This window comes from Hylobates moloch, unplaced genomic scaffold, assembly GCF_009828535.3.
Source record: "Hylobates moloch isolate HMO894 unplaced genomic scaffold, HMol_V3 SCAFFOLD_15, whole genome shotgun sequence".
NCBI lineage: Eukaryota > Metazoa > Chordata > Mammalia > Primates > Hylobatidae > Hylobates > Hylobates moloch.
Genome location: NW_026652290.1, coordinates 58,896,709 through 58,912,149, shown reverse-complemented (window position 1 = coordinate 58,912,149; position 15,441 = coordinate 58,896,709). Strand labels below are relative to the sequence as shown.

At 42.5% G+C, this 15,441-nt stretch overlaps 1 pseudogene; it reads left to right on the top strand.

Annotated features, from left to right (window-relative positions):
• Positions 1–2,710: 2,710 nt before the first annotated feature.
• On the top strand, positions 2,711–4,010 carry LOC116483676 (keratin, type I cytoskeletal 18-like; annotated as a pseudogene).
• The last annotated feature ends 11,431 nt before the right edge of the window (positions 4,011–15,441 follow it).

Here is a 15,441-nt window from a genome sequence, read left to right as displayed (position 1 = left end):
AAATATATTGGGATTGGAAACCTCTTTTCATCAAATGTGGTTTAAGCAGACTTCTCTCTGGGTTCGGGCTCATGGTGGAATGCATTTTATTTCTAGGTTAAAAAACGTCCTTGAATCAGACAAAAGATAACAGGTAGTGATGGAGAAGGCCCATTCTCATACTAGCACATGCTTCACAGTATTTGCTTTTTCTTTGTAGGTTATGGAAAGGAGGCTCTCTTGATATTAAGCTTCAGGATCCACCCACAGGAAAAGGTGATTTCTCAAGTGTCGAGTCTTGGCGCACGATGCATTAGGCAATCAGCCCCTGCCTGTTTGACGGAGTTGTACAATAAACATGGGCTTGGGGGAATCGGGAACATTTCGAGAAGCATCTCTGGTGGAATCCTGATGCTGGAGGCCTCTACTTTGGGATGTGACATTTCTGGGTTGGTTGACTAAAGCTGTTCCTGGAGGTCAGCTGGTGGTTTTGCAAGTTCTTGGCTTTTTCCTGCATTCTGTCATTGTGCCTTGACTTTTTTAGTGGGGCAGGATTCCCCATGACTGAGGATGGTGGTTGTGGTGATGGTGTGAACAGTAAGACTGCCTTCTACCTCAGGTTAGGAGATGCGGGAATGAGACAGAGATGGAGGGGTATGTTCTGACTTAATCAACTGGATCAGCTTCGCTAAACCGGGTAGGTTTCAAGCATTCCTAGACACCAAAACCTACTCCTTAAATCTGCAATGCAATGTTGGTGATTTTAGCCGTCTGGAAGACCTTTCCTTAGGTTAGTGAGACAATAATTTGCTTAAATGTGGGACAATTTCAATATAGAAGTCATAATCTGGGCCATGGAATTTGGTCATAGGTTGATAGAAGATTTCTAGCCACTTCATAATAATAACTATATCTTATGCATTTTTTAGTCTTCTTCATTAGTTCCAAGACATAGTTTAAGGCTCTCTTGGAGTCACCTTAGTTTGCCTTTAGTGCATCAGAAAGGACACTTTGATTTATCCCAGCACAGAGGTCAGAGGTTAACAACAGGACAACAAGCATATACTAAGCTCTTGCCATGGGTGTAGCAAGTGCAGTGCAGTGTGCAGACTCCATAGAATCCTGTCATGGCCTTTGCCCCAAAGAGGCTTCTGATTTTGCAGAGGTAGGATTTATATAACTGTTAGACTGAAAGTGAGGACTCCTGCAGATGCAGTTGTAAAATGTTGTCATCCTTTCCTTCTAAGCCTGGGCTGTGGGGTTAGCTCTCCATTCCCTGGGTCAGATCTAGAGAAAGTTCCATCACTTTTCTGGCTACTCCAGGATCTTTTGTTTGCAAAAATGTTCGTAATTCAATATTATCACAGTGGTTTTCAACCCAGGCGGCCCATCAGAATTGGCTGGGCAGCTCTTAAAAAATATTGATGCCCAGGCTACCCCCAAGACCAGTGAAATAAGAATCTTTGGTGATTGAAAAAAAATCTTTGAGGATGAAGCCCAGACATCAGTATTTTTAAAGCTACCCAGGAATTCCAGATGGATAGACAGGGTTGAGAACCACAGAAATGAAATGTGCAATTCCAGATAAATCATGAAAAATTCCAATTCTATTTAAAATGAAAACCTCTCCTGTTCTCTTTCTCTGGCCTACAATTCTGAGTTAGGGAGAAAGACTTGGGAAGCCTTGACTTCTCACCTGACCTTACAAGTGTTTTCCTCCTAGCCAGCTTGCTCACCGATGTTGCTGACTGCTCTGAGGTTGGGGTGGGTAGGAGAGGAGGACAGGTAATGGCTGGGAGGGTCTCATGTGACTGGCATCAATGCCACCTGACATGGCTTCTTCTGGCTGTGGGAGAAATTTGAAGTTGATTTGCTTTGGGGACAGAAGCAAAAATTTGTATATTCTTCGGAGATTGCCTTTCATCTCTGGGAGTCTCTTCTCTGCAGTTTCTTTGGTTTTCCAGTAATCTGACTCACACAGAGAGACTCTGCTGTGTCCCAGTGGCCCCCAGGAGGCCATCTTAGACAAAGTCCCTTAAGAGGGTGCCAGGCTGGCTTTCCCTCAGTCATGCAGGCCCTCCTCTCCTCTCTCTGCTTTCAGCCCTGCTACCCACCCTTTCCCTTTAGGGTCATTCATCCAGCGTGGCGGCACCACCCTCTGGTACCCCACAGACTTCAGGGGACCTTGAACAAGCTCTATTTTGTCTCCTGGGAGCTCATTCCACCAGGTTTGAGGTGAGGGGAAATACCACTTTGGCAGAAACACTACTTGTCCCCCAATTTTTTTTTTCCATTTTTTTTCCTACAGTGATAGAGTGAATTTCATCTGCGAATGTGGCTTTTCAGAATAAAGACATTTCTCAGTTTCCCTTACAGCTAACCACTATGAGACTAAACTCTGATCAATGGCGTATTGAGTCCCATTGTCATGGTACTAAATTCTAATCAATGGCATATTGGGTACATGCAGTGTAGGCAACTTGCAGGAAATATCTTTAAAAGGAGATGGCATGGTCTTCTCCTCAACCCACTTTCCCACTGAATGGAAGGCAATTGGCTGAGATCTTGGTCGCAGAAGTGGAAGCAGCATGTTGAGGAGGTTGGGCAGTAGGCAGGAAGCAGCCTGGGCCCCCGATGAGTCATACACACGCTGACTACTGAAACTTGCATGTGTGAGAGAAATAAACTTCCATCTTGAAAACCCACTATTTGTCACCGGTAAAGCCTGAGTCCTGTCCTCTCTCTCTCCTCCCCGGACAGTATGAGCTTCACCACTTGCTCCACCTTCTCCACCAACTACCGGTCCCTGGGCTCTGTCCAGGTGCCCAGCTAAGACGCCCGGCCAGTCAGCAGCATGACCAGTGTCTCTGCAGGGGCTGGGGGCTCTGGTTCCCAGATCTCCATGTCCCCCTCCACCAGCTTCCGGGGTGGCATAGGGTCTGGGGCCCTGGCTGTGGGGATGGCCAGGGGTCTGGCAGGATGGAGACATCCAGAACAAGAAGGAGAATGTGCAAAGCCTGAATGACCACCTGGCTTCCTACCTGGACAGAGTGAGGAGACTGGAGACCAAGAATCGGAAGCTGGAGAGCAAAATCCGGGAGCATCTGGAGAAGAAGGGACCCCAAGTCAGAGACTGGAGCCATTACTTCAAGACCGTGGAGGACCTGAGGGCTCAGATCTTCACAAATACTGTGGACAATGCCTGCATCGTTCTGCAAGTCGACAATGCCCATCTTGCTGATGACTTTAGAGTCAAGTATGTGACAGAGCTGGCCATGCATCAGTCTATGGAGAGCGACATCCATGGGCTCTACAAGGTCATTGATGACACCAATGTCACTCGCTGCAGCTGGAAACAGAGATCGAGGCTCTCAAGGAGGAGCTGCTCTTTATGAAGAAGAACTAAGAAGGGGAAATAAAAGGCCTACAAGCCCAGATTGCCAGCTCTGGGTTGACTGTGGAGGTAGATGTCCCCAAATCTCAGGACCTTGCCAAGATCATGGCAGACATCCGGGCCCAATATGATGAGCTGGCTTGGAAGAGCCAAGAGGAGCTGGACAAGTACTGGTCTCAGCAGATTGAGGAGAGTATCATGGTAGTCACCATGCAGTCCACTGAGGTTGGAGCTGCTGAGATGATGCTCATGGAGCTGCTTGGAGATCAACCTGGACTCCATGAGAAATCTGAAGGCTAGCTTGGAGAATGGCCTGAGGGAGGTGGAGGCCTGCTATGCCCTGCAGATGGAGCAGTTCAACAGGATCCTGCTGCACCTGGAGCCAGAGCTGGCACAGACCCGGGCAGAGGGACAGTGCCAGGCCCAGGAATACGAGGCCCTGCTGAGCATCAGGGTCAAGCTAGAGGCTGAGATCGCCACCTACCGCCACCTGCTGGAAGATGGCGAGGACTTCAATCTTGGTGATGCCCTGGACAGCATCAACTCCATGCAAACTATGCAAAAGACTACCACCTGCCGGATAGTGGATGGCAAAGTGGGGTCTGAGACCAACGACACCAAAGTTCTGAGACATTAAGTCAGCAGAACCCGGGGACCCTTTGGGGAGCAGGAGGCCAGTGAAAAGTTCAGAGGTTAAAAAAAAAATCTGGGTGCAGTGGCTCACACCTGTAATCCCAGCACTTTGGGAGGCCGAGGCCGGTGGATCACGAGGTCAGGAGATCAAGACCATCCTGGCTAACAAGGTAAAACCCTGTCTCTACTAAAAATACAAAAAAATTAGCTGGGTGTGGCAGCGTGTGCCTGTAGTCCCAGCTACTTGGGAGGCTGAGGCACGAGTATCACTTGAACCAGGGAGGCGGAGGTTGCAGTGAGCCAGGATTGTACCACTGCACTCCAGCCTGGGCCACAGAGCGAGACTCCATCTAAAAAAAAAAGAAAAGAAAAAAAACCCACAAACAAATCCACTATTGTTATGGGTTGTCTGACACGACTGAACCTAATACTAAGTAATTCAGAATTTTGTTTTGAAATGGAGTGCTGAGCATTAGCTTGGGAAGATGATAGGCTGCAGAAACATAGATGTTGCAGAATAGGAAGAAGGTCACTCCCATTAGATGGTAGCAAAACATTAGGTCAAATTGCATCTGCTATACCTCAAAAGGCAGACCACGTGTTAGTGAAAATAGTAGAAAAAGGCTAGAATGTTGGTGGTCGGGCAGCTTTTTGCTGCTTTTAGCAAAGTCCTACAGGAAAGAGTTGAATTCAGCTGAGAGCTAGTTAGTCCACAAGCAGATGTGGAGGGAAATGTCGCTTTGCTAGGGGAGGCGCTCTGTGATGTAGCCTGCACTCTAATTTGACTGAGAGTCTAGCAATTTGGAGGTGTTTGAAGTGTTAATTAAGCTAACTGTGTCTGTACCCCGACTTGAAGCAGCCCCAAGAGGTGGCTGCAAAATGGCAGCCTCGCTAACATGTAGTACTGTGGCCCCAAACCCTCTTCAAGCAATTTACTTTAAGAGTTCTCTGCCATCATGGGAATCAGCTTAGCTGGCTGCAAAAATCAAATCTTAGCAAACCTTTTGTTTCAGTTGCTACTATGTTGAGAAAGAGAGAGATGTGGCTGAACACTGGCCAGTAAGTAAAAAGCCTGAGACTTTAGGCTTAAATGCTGTGTCTAGATGACATTGTTGTCTGTGGCTTTTCACACATGGAAACAGATAAACTGGAAGCCTACTAAAAGTTTGAGGGAATCATATTGGAAACAAAAAAGCCTGTGAGCAGCAATCTGTAGAGTAATGCCTGTATTCCAGAGACTGCATTAGCAGGAAGAGTGTGTGAAAGGAGATTGTGTGTGCCCTCCAAGGCCCATTTCAGATGTGGTCAAGAGGATGATGGATAAAGGAGAAACTTCCAGAGGGAAAAGCCAGGGCGAATGGACAAGGGAATTATTCTCAGAAAGGAGAGCGAGAAGCTGCCAGAGTGTCCAACCAAGGAAGTGACTTCACTATCAAGGACAGGAGCCTTTGCTATTCCTGCCCAGTGGGATATGATAATAGTTATGGGCCAGTGACTTCTGGGCATTTCCCCTTCTCCCCATTTCCAAATGGGAGTCTTTAGAAATTGTTGTTTTGTTTCTTCTCTACCATTTTAATTTTAGGTATGTGATGGGAAGATAACTTACTATTAGCGTATAGATCACCTGACCACTAAGAGCTGCATCTGGGCCTGATGGAGAGGACTGGGCACTAGTCATACGCTCTGGGTTTAAGCTGAATGCAGTTACTGGTTGGGTCATTGCCTTCTTTTATGGAAAGGATGGGTATGTTCTATGTATTTCAAGACGGGTGCACATGGATATTTTTAGGGTTAAAGAGGTAGGGGCTAGACACACATATCTGTAATCTCAGAACTTTGGGAGGCCAAGGAGAGAGGATTGCTTGAGCCCAGGAGTTTGAGACCAGCTTGGGCAACATAGTGAGATCCCCTCTCTACAAAAAACTAAAAAATTAGCCGAGCATGGTGATGTGAACCTGTAGTTCCAGCTACTTGGGAGTCTGAGGTGGGAGGATTGTTTGAGTCTGAGAGGTTGAGGCTGAAGTGAGCAATGATCATGCCACTGCACTCCAGCCTGGGTGACAGAGCGAGACCTTATCTCAAGAAAAAAAAAAAAAAGGAGGTGGATTATGGAAGAAACACCTAGTTTCCTCACTGTATCTTCCACAGTGATGTAGCCTTAGACTTTTGGCTGGGCATATGGCTTTTCAGAATAAAGATTACATTTCTCAGTCCTCCTTGTAACTGGGGTTAGTTATGTTACTCAGTTCTGGCCAGTGGGCTGTAAAGACTGTGTGTGCAGTGTTCAGGAAGTATCCTTAAGAGGACTTGGACCTTTCTCCTTTCAACTTTCTTACTGGTGGCAATGTGGATAGATACACCGTATCAGCCTTGAGCCATTACTTTAGATATTTACATGAGAGAGGAATACAGTTCTTTCTCTTAGAAGTCATTTGTTTTGTGTTTTCTTTCACTTGCAGTTGAATCCAATCCTGTAAGGGGACATTAAGACAGAAAGCACACTAATAGGAGAATGAAAACATCTATTTCCCAAGTTGCTCAGTTTCAACATTTTATACCATTAAGGACAATGGTCACAAAACTGTTTCTCAGACCATTTTTTCCTCATTTTTTAGAAGTTTTATTATGTTTTCAATTGACACAATAATTGTGCATATTTATGGAGCACAGTGTGATGTTTTGATACATGTATACATTGTGTAATGATCAAATCAGGATAATTACCATATCCATCACCTCAAACACATCATTTCTTTGTGGTGAGAACATTCAGAATTGTGAGACTTTTTCCTTGGAATTCTTGCATAGATGGTTTAACATCTTGCTTTGGAAAGTGAGGATAGCTGACACCTATTTTCCAGGTGCTCTAGAGGAGTCAGAAAGAGTTCCATTTTAACATCCTGTTATAATCATGTATATAAACTAATAGTTCCAGAATATGCACACCATAGTTAAATGACAGCGTGTGTGTTACAGACTACAAATGCTCAAGGAATACAGAGAATGGATAAATTATTGTAGGCTGGACTAGTTAGAGAAGTTTCTGAGGTGTGACAGACTTGAAATGGAGGGAATGAAGGTCTGTGATAAAAGACAAGAGAGTGTGCCAGGTAGGGGTGTGTGTGTGTGTGTGTGTGTGTGTGTGTGTGTGTGTAGGGGTGAGGCAGTTCAGACTGCACAGGTAAAAGCACTGAAGTAGGAATGTGCATAGTTCACATGGGGCCCTTTGTTTGGATCTTTATAGTTTTTGGTGAAACTTGATCTCTATCCACTTCCTTGATTTTTCTTCTCCTTTGTCTTCCAGGGTTGATTTATGACTGCAGGATGGTGTCTTGACCACCTACTGCCTTTATTGATGGAAAGTAACACCCCTCAAAGAACCTTCCATGTATTTATGGGTGTTTTTCAGGAATGGAAGACACCACTGTCTGCTTTTCCTAAATTCATTCCCGCATCTAACCCCAACACCAGTACATGTCCCCAGTCCAGGTATTTTCCTGCTCACAGACCACAGTTTTGTTTGGGTACCAGGCAGCTGCATTGTTCAGGAAGCTGACCCCACTCACATAAAGAGAGAGCATCTTATTCCTGTAAGCCAAGCAAGGGAATCTTGTTTCCCTGTTCAGTGGTTGGTAGAGGAACTTGGCAGGTAGTGCAGTTCTGGCTCATGAGTTGTAAGGAGGACTGGAGAAAGAGGGTGCTTCTGGGAAGTTATCTTTGCCAGGGATACAAGGAAGGGGTGTTCTGTCTTACGTGTTGTGTGAGCTTGTGATGCCTAAAATATCCACAGTCATCTGGCCACAGAAGGGACAGCCTGAGACAAAAGCCAACATGCCTGGGAGAGGAGAGCAGAAAGACAGAAAGTCCCTGGGCCTTTAATGGTGTCATTGGATTGAGAACCACCCAACTCTGAAATTGCTTGACTTCCAGACTCTTTGTTACCTGAAAAAATAACCCCCTTTTATTGCTTAAGCCATTTTAGCTTGGTTCATTTTTACTTGGTGGATATGCCAGAGTGCTGCTCCCTGTTCAGAAATGGCCTCAGTTCTTCTCCCATCAAGGGTGCTATTTGGCAGCTCCTGCTCCTCATACCACCTGAACAGAGGCCACCAGGGCTCCTCCTGCTGGGGAGACCTTTGTAACCACTATATTGACCTCAGGGGAAACAGACCCAGCTGTTACTGTTGACACTTCATTATAAGCATCTGATTAGTCTTTCCAGGAATTATCACTTGTAATTCCTGACAATGCAGCAGAGCCTGGGATGTAACTTTTAACAAGACTTCACAGAAGGTTCGAGGTTGATGGAGGGGAAGTGCATATGCACAGCTCGCAACTGAGGCATGCATGGCTCAGGCCATCTTCAGAGTGTCTTGGCAGCCTAGCTCCCGGTCTTACTACTGCTTTGTCTGGGGCAACTTAGCTAACCCCTCACCCCCTGCTCCCTGTACCCTGCTTCTGCCCCCAGAGAGAGTAGGAAGATTTCCCTCACACTAGTCCTTGGGCTGTGCAAATTGTGGTCCAAGGACTGGCAGCATCAGCATCACCTGGGAAATTATGAGAAATGCAGAATCATAGGCCCTGCCCTAGACCCACTGAAATATAATCTATATTTTAGTAAGGCTTCTAGGCAATTTGTAAGAACATTAAAGTTTAAGAAGTCATTCTAGTCTAAGGCTTGCCTCTCACGCCTTCATTTCCTATTCCAGATTTGAACTCTACCTGGGATGACTGACTATGGGGACTTTTTTTTTTTTTCAGGGAAAACTGCACCCTCATACTAATTGTGGACTTTTGGGCTCAACAAGACACTCATGCAACCCCAACACCAATACATAGTCTCAAATCCAGGCTGGTCCGTTTAAAAAAATGGTAACTATGTGGCATAAAAACCCCAGTCCAGGTAGGGGTTAAGCCTGTTCCTTTTTTTTCTTCAGTTTTTTTAAATTATAAAAGTAACATTAAAATATTAACATTTAAGACAAAAGTGAATTTTATATAAGTTGATATTATCTTCTCTACATACATATATATTTAATTTTTACATATTTGATTTAATATTTAATGATTCAATTTTATATTCTACATTTTCATTCAGTATTACACTGAGATAGGCTTCCGTTCTGTTATTGATTTTTTCTTTCCCATAGCCTGTATTTGCTCATTCTTACATCCCTGAGATAATTAATGTTAAAAACTTGATTCACATTTTTGCATACCTTTCTCCATCCTCACGCAAATATATGCACACATGTGTATGCCATTTTTTTGGGGTCAGTTTCTCTTTTCTTACAAAAGAAATTATATTAAGCATTTGTATCATGTTGGTTTTTTTCTCCCTTAATCATTGTGGTAGTCTCTCCAGGTCAGTATGCACAGAGATAACTCCTAATAGCTGCATAATATTCCTTAGTATGGATGTATTATAACTGATGCAACTCTTTTCTCTTACTAATGAACATTCAGGTTGCTCTGGTCATATGTTTCCTTACACAAAGGGTCATATGTATTCTATACTTTTACCTCTAAAGACAGATGCCTGTAAGTAATATTGTTGGGTCAAAGGATATAAGTTAGAGCAAGCTAACTGCTATAACAAATAGACCCTAGAATATATCATATTTCAAACATAATAAAAGTAAAATAGTCCACATTAGTTTCAGGTACTCAGAGGTCTCTGCTACACATAATCACTCCAGGTTCAGGCTGCAGAGGCTTTGCCACCTTCAACAAGTGAATGTAGTGTCATACCTGAGCTAGGACTCAGTTGTCTGCTACAGAGGAATCTGGAAAATGTAGTGTTGGTGTGCCCAGAACAAGAGGAAACGATTTTTTGAATAGTTAGTTTCTGCTACAAAGGGTCAATGAATATTTAATTTAAATATATATTACCAAGTTGCTTTTACAAATGGTGGTAACAGTTTACATTCCCACTAGCAATATATGAAAGAGTCCATAATCTGGAATTCTTGCTGGTGCTGGATGGTATCATTCTTTAAATCTTTCCAAATCTGATGGATGAATAATGGCATTGCTTTAATTTGCATTTTCTTGATTATTACTGGTTAAGTGTCTTTTCATAAGTTTAACAGTCATCTGGTTAATTTGTTTCTTTCCTACCTGTTCTATGTTCCCTTTTGTCTCCTTTCTTGCCCTTTTTTGGATTATTATTATTATTATTATTGTTATTTTTGAGACAGAGTCTCTGTTCTGTTGCCCAGGCTGGAGTGCAGTGGAACGATCTCAGCTCACTGAAACCTCCTCCTCTCAGGTTCAAGCAGTTCTTGTGCCTCAGCCTTTCGAGTAGCTGGAATTACAGGCGTGTACCATCCACGCCTTCCTAATTTTTGTATTTTTAGTAGAGATGGGGTTTTGCCATGTTGGCTAGGCTGGTCTCAAACACCTGGCGTCAAGTGATCCACCCATCTCAGTCTCCCAAAGTGCTGGGATTACAGGCGTGAGCCACCACGCCCGGCCTGGATTATTTTTTATTATTCTATTTTTCCCCTCTTTTAATTTGCTAATTTTATATTTTGTTTTTGTACTCTTTTAGAGGTTATCCTAGAATTTAAACATATCTCCTAGACTTATGAAAGCCTAATATACTGTTTCAGGTTGGGTCTCCCAGGAGACAGACTTTGAGATGTAGTTATTGTTCAGAAAGTTTACTGGGGGAGATGTTCTTGGCTTAACACCAGTGGAAGGGAAGGAAAGGAAGCAGGTTTGTTAAAGGGAGAAGTTGGGTTGTGCTGCAATTAGAATGAAAGACTAAAGCTCTCTCCAGGGAATCTTGGAAGTGGGGATGGCTTTTCAGCATTGTCTTGAGTTTGGGTGAGAGGCCAGGCTTTTATATCCACACATTGAGCAGTTATTGGATGTAGGCCACCTTGGGAAGGGGGCATGTCACTGGGCAAGGTGGCCCTTTTCAGCTGATGGCAACTCCTAAAGAGAGGTGACAGCTGAGGGAGTAAGTCCCTAAGTCTTGAAGGGGAGGTCTGACTGGCAGAGGTTAGATTATACTACATGTAAAACAGTACTTTTACCTCCACCCAAGAAATTCAAGGACCTTAGAACACTTTAACTTCATTTGACTTCTGATTTTTATTACTATTGTCATTTATATTTATTCTGTGTATAATTTAACTGCCATGACATGATTATTATAGTTTTTACATTATATATTCATTTATGTTTACCCACATATCTTTTCTGTGACTCTTAATTCTTTCTGCATTTCTAAGCTCCATTTGAGATCATTTTCATCTTCTCCAAGAACGCTTTTTAGAATTTCCTTTGGTACAGATCTACTGGCAGTACATTATTTCAATGTTTCTTTGTCTTAAAACATCTTTATTTCACTCTTTCTTTAGGGATATTTTCACTGGTATAGACTTCCAGGCTGGCAATTATTTCCTTTCCTCTGAAAATGCCATTATATTGCCTTCATTCTTGAAGTTTATTTTCTCTGCATGTGGAATTCTTGGTTGATAGCTTTCTGTTCCATCACTTTCAGTGTTTTACCAGTGTCTCTGGTATCTTAGTTTCAAGTGAGAAGTTTGTGATATTTTGAATCATTGTTTAGCCGTGTGTTTTGTGTTCTTTTCTCTTGTTGTTATCATGATTTTATCTTTGGTATTCAGCAGTTTGAATCTGATGATATTAATCATTTTATGTGTGTATGTCCTGCTCATGAATCATTGAGTTTCTTGAGTCCGTAAATTTATGTCTTTCACTAAATTTGGAAAAGAATTGGAAATTATTTCTTTATTATTTATGTCCTATTTTCTCTTTCTTCTTCTTCTGGGATCCAGTTATATGTATGTTGGACATTTTGATATCGTCCCACAGGTATTCAAAGCTCATATTCTTGGCTAGAATCTGCCTCGTGGTTGTGTGCTTTGGGCGTTAGCCAGAGATTTGGGCAGTTTAAACACAGAAATTGTGGTCATTCTTTCTGACTGTATCCTTTCTGAGATTTCCCTCTCCCTTCCAGTGGATGATTATTGTGAACTCTGTCTTCTGCTTTTTTCAAGCTGGTGAGGTAGAGATTTTCTGTTGAAGTTCTATCAGAACCACAGTGTGCAGCACTGACTTTGGCCTACACTCAGGCAAAATGCTGTAAAAATGGGCAACTCACCCTGTGCTGTTCCTTTTTCCCAAGGGTCTACTTTCTTTCACAATTTACCTGTGTTTGTTTACTTTCCAATGTCATCAGGTTTTTATTTTTTCTAATTTTGTCCAGAGTTTATAGTTGTGATATGTGGGAAATCTGGGTATGGTAGCAGCTACTTTACCATATTGGAAGTGGAAGCCCAGTTGTTCTTTTTTTCAGCAGTTTGCAAGCATCATTCCATTGTCTCCTGGCTTTGTGAAGCATGTTCACTATGTACTTGTTTCAATCTCAAGGAAAGACTCTAAACACTGCACTAGTTTCAATTCACTTGCATGAGTCTGGTACCACAAGAAATTAAGTGAAGAAACTTTTTTACTCATAGATAGGCAACAGAGGACAATAGAAGCCTAGGATTCATGATGAGCTTGTTCCCTAAGGCTCAGGAAAGCTGCCCAGGGAGGATGAAGTCTCCTATGCATTTATCCCACTTTTCACCACAACTGAGGGTCCCTGAAAGTGTGTTCCACTTTGGGCTTTGTATCAGAGGAAACTGGACTCACTGTGCTAAAGTGTTGTAGGAGATCTTATTCTAGGAGGGACTAGAACAGAGCCCAAGCTGTTCTGGCCAGTTCCTCCTTATCTCAGGCTATTGCATTCCCAGCACATTCTATAGTTATTCTTGAGAATTGTAAGTGAGAAAAGAAAGTAAGAATTGGTCACCAAGGTCATCTGGGGACATGTCCAGCAGGCTTCAGTTATTTCTGTTGGGAATTCAGCTGTCAGTCTTATTGTCACTCTATTAAAGGTAATGTGTCCTTCCACCCCTGTCCCATCTGCCTTTAGGATTTTCTCTTTTTCTTTGACCTTCAAAATTTTACTGTGCTTATCAAGATTTTGGATTTCCCACAGCTTGGCTATTTTCTTCTGGCCTATCTTCCAGATAACCATTATCTTTTTAGCTGCTGCTAAACCCCACTCTTAAATTTTTAATTCCAATTATTGTATTTTTCTGTTCTAGCATTTATACTTGATCCTTTTTAAAAAGTTTACAGTTTGAAATTTTCCATTTCATCATATATCTTGAACAAATTAATCTCAATTACTTTATAATATGTGAAACTCAAAGGTCTTGATTTTGTGTTAGTCTGTTTCTATTGTCTGTTCTTTTCTGTTGGTTTTTGGTTATTTGGTCTCATCTCCTAACATGCTTAGACATGCATATAAGAGCTGTAGAGCTAATTTGAAGTTCTGTGTGATGTTACATTTTCCAGAGGACCTGTTTTGTGTCTGGCATGAAGTTAACCCAGGGACAGATGACCTTGATCAGACCTGGGATTGCGATGATTTGAAGTTAGGCTTCAGATTTTGTGAGGTCGGATTGATTTTTGTTCACCATTATGTCAGTGGGAGTCCCAACTGAAAGCATAATGTGGTTACCAGGGCACCTTCTCTTTGTTGACCTCGGAACTCCAATTTTTGCTTCCCTCCCCACCCGAGAATGTCAATGCTCTGTCTAGTCTTTCAGCTGCCACTTTCTGCTCAGGCTTTCAACCTTTTAGCTATTGCTTTGAAACCTGTGAACAGTGAGAAGGCAAAAGCAGTGATGAATATTGGACTCAATTCTCTGCAGTTGTCTCTCCAGGAATGTGGCTCCTCAAGTCTTCCTTGGCTTGGTAGTTCTCTGAAGCCAATAAATACGTTTTAAAAAGTATCTTGTCCAGGTGTTCTAGTTGTTTTCAGTGGGAAGGTAAGCCTTTACGCCATTGCCAGAGGTGGAGATCATCAGTTTTTTTTTTTTTTTTTTTTTTTTTGATCTCATGAAGGGGTTTAGTGTCATGGAAGGAAATTTTTTTTTTCTCATGAGGGGTTTTTACATGAGAAAAAAAATTTGTTAATTTTCAAAGCTTATTATGAGAACAAAAGAGAATCAAAAGGAGAAGACACAGGATGGTTGTTCCTCGGTATCCTTGGGGAATTGGTTCCAGGATCCCTGCAGATACCAAAATCTGTGGATGCTCAACTCCCCTACATAAAATGGCATAGTATTTGCATGTAGCCTATATACAAATGTCTTTCTGTTTATTTTAATTCATCTCTAGGTTATTTAGAATACCTAGTATAATGTAAATGATGTGTAAATACTTGTTATACTATATTGTTTTGCAGTTTGTATTTTAAACAATTATTTTTCTTGAATATTTTTGAGCCTTGATTGGTTGAATGCACAGATGCAGAACTCATGAATATGGAGGGCTGACTGTATACCTTCAATGTCCACTAATAGCATCAACATTTTATTTTATGAAAATATACCTCTGCTTTATATTATTTTTCTGTCAACAAGGTATTGCTGTTTTTATAGCAATGTAAAATACTAAGCATGGGGGAAGGCTCTAGAATCTTACTATTGTATATAAAAGGGGACCAGTTCTCACGGCAGGGCTCCCGTGTGGGAAGAATAAAGTAGCCATCAGGCTAACAGCTTTCCTAGTACAGACTGCCATAACCGCATAGCCAGATCTGATCTGTCATAACAACTCAAGTCATAATGCATCTCCTACAATGGCTGAGTTGTTTAGAGGATTTTAGTTTGAGGTAGCAGAGGTTGTGTTCACGGCAGAGGAAAGGGTCATATGTATTCCCAGCCCAAGTGGCCTAATTCCTTATCACCAGGCATGAGACTCAGTGATCATGGCAGAGCCACCACCTTCGCTTTGACACCCCATCACACCCTGTCTGCTCATCCTACCCATCCATAATCCCGGACTCCCTTGCTTTTGGCTGCATCTACCTATTTCCTCACCCTTTCATTCTCCCACCTGTTGCCTTTTGCCGCTAAATCCACATCTTCATCCCCTTAGTTCCACTGCACAGACCCATGCCTATGTCAGGGAGAGAGAAGGGAGCAGGTTCTCAAGAAAAACATAGTGAGTAATAATGAGGTACACAGAGCGCTTGTGCCTGTGATGTTTTCATTAGAAGGAACATAGGGGAAGACCTGAGGGCGTAACAAATCTTGGGCTTCCTCACTCCAGCCTGCAACTGACACGACAGTGATCTTGTCGATTGCATCAGCAGCCTTTAGTTAAAGAATAAAAATGTTCTCACCAGCAGATTAATAGCTTCTTCAGCTTCTCTATCCCTCCTCCTGTTGAGAGGTTAATTGTGAAAAGTTAAGAACTCTTTAGCAGGCTTTTTGGAAAATCCAGACTCTGGGACACTCACAGAACAGTTTAGTTTCTTTAACAAATAAATTGCAAGGGAAAATATTGAGGAAGATCTATAGATGGAAAAAAGAAAAGAAATAAATCAGTTGAAATGT